This window comes from Pinus tabuliformis, chromosome 2_1 (genome assembly GCF_031772625.1).
Source record: "Pinus tabuliformis cultivar Carrire ecotype Pingquan chromosome 2_1, CPIR1, whole genome shotgun sequence".
Classification (NCBI taxonomy): Eukaryota; Viridiplantae; Streptophyta; class Pinopsida; order Pinales; family Pinaceae; genus Pinus; species Pinus tabuliformis.
In genome coordinates, this window is record NC_142299.1 from 380617045 (window position 1) to 380618945 (window position 1901).

The 1901-nt window shown below is 42.4% G+C and overlaps 1 pseudogene; it reads right to left on the reverse strand.

Annotated features, from left to right (window-relative positions):
- Positions 1-601: 601 nt before the first annotated feature.
- LOC149200440 (protein PLASTID TRANSCRIPTIONALLY ACTIVE 16, chloroplastic pseudogene) lies at positions 602-1609 on the reverse strand (annotated as a pseudogene).
- Between the last annotated feature and the right edge of the window lie 292 nt (positions 1610-1901).

Below are 1901 nucleotides of genomic sequence, written 5' to 3' on the forward strand. Positions count from 1 at the left end.
TCAATTTTGTCTCCAAGTTGACCAAAAAGGCTACACAAAGCACCCATTAGACTTGTTGGCATAATGACTAACCAAATTCACTCTATTAACATAAAAATAATCAAAAGCATGCAATAAACCAATGAGAATGGTGGATTAAGTCAAATTAGGAGGTTGAATGAGCCCAAATAATTGTACATTTTTGGGGCTCATCATCACCCCCCTACTGAAAGTGTTGCTCATCCTCTGAGCAACCAATCTCTCTCCTCATCTTTGATGGCCCTGGTGGCCTCCTTGGCTAAAATCTCGGCCAATTTCTCCTTCTGCTGCCCTTTCTCCAAACTTCCTGTAGAAACAGTTCTCTGTCTTCCTGTAGAAACAGACAGCACCACTATATCCTGCTTGGCTGTGGGTGATTTTCCTTTCAGCTTGGCTGTGGCTACCTTAGAGGTGCCCTCACTGACGTGGACTTGTTCAGTCCTTTCCATTCTACTCTGTAGTCTTTTCTCCCTGGGTGTTAGTGTGGTTTTGTCCCCCTCTATTTTGGCAGCTTGGTTTAATGCCAGTGTTCCAATCACTGATGTTGTTGGATACATCTGTAGGGTTGTGCTTTTCTGGCTTGTCACCAACTTGTCATCATTTTCCTTGCCCCAAAAATATCTACACCGAATGCTTTAGCCTTGGTTGCAAAATAATCGAATGAAGTAGTTGCAGCACCTACCTTGACTTGGGCAGCAAGTTCAGTGGCTTCAGCTTCTTTTTCTGCAAGCCTTTTTGCTTCTGCTTCAAGTTGTTTAGCAAGCTCCTGTTTTTTTTTTTGTGAATTTTCTGCAGCTATGCGCTCTTCTTCTTCAGCTTTGGCTTTCGCTTGGGCCTCGACGAAAAATTCCTTTCTTCCATCTGTTGGAATGGCACTTAAAAGCTCATAAACTGGTAGAGAAGGTGCAGAAGGGTTGGCTGCAACATCAATAGTCTTGTTCTCTGAGATGGAAGTGTTTGCGAAAACCTCAACTACCACAGATGCAACTTGTGTCTTTGAAACCTTAAACCATGGAATGCAATGCTGAATTTGCATTGATTACTTTGTTGTTTACGTCTGCACTTCCTTCCGCCTTAAGAACAAGGTTGCAGTCTTTCTCTGAAATAAAATCATCTGTGGAACTGGCCTTCAGGATAGTGTAACTTAATCCCATTTCCACAATTCTTTCAGTAAGCTCTGATAATGATATTTTTGATTTTCCAAACAAGTTGCTGAAAAATGAAGAGATTCCATCAAGAACATTTGAAGACCCTCCATCAGATTCGTAAACACAACAATATGATTCACATTTGCTAGCTTGGCTTCTTCAATAACGTTCAAAGCATCAGTTGTAGTAACTTTGGAACTAGGTCCATCCTTTGTGGGTCCTATTGATACCACTGCTTTACTGGCATTTCCGATGGATTTAGCTGTGGATTCAATATCCTCAAAACTGAATTCTACTGCATTAAGACGCTTGGCATCCTCTGCAGCAATTATCTTTCTCGGGACTCCAAATTTGTCGAAGAAAAATCCATTTTCTCTGCTTTTGAAAGCTGTGTCATACTTCCTGTAGAAGACCCACCCGTTTTCTGTAGAACGCCCTTGCATAGGTGGGTTTTAAAAAAAAATGGCCGAGAAAGCTTGGTGGAGGATGACAAGTTAATAGATTGTGGGAGCAGAGGACGCGTACTTCGGCTAAGAACATTGCAAGTGCAAATGAATCAGCGGGTGGTGAGAGTCAGCCGAGCCTGTTTTTCAATTACAGCGTGATTCGTGGTGAGGAAGTGAAGTGGCCAGGCATACGTGGCCACATGCAGACTGCAGTGCTATCATGAACTGCATGTTCTCTTCTGGATCAGTTGCACTAGAGTTCAAACGACCAACACTTCCTGTTTTTTTA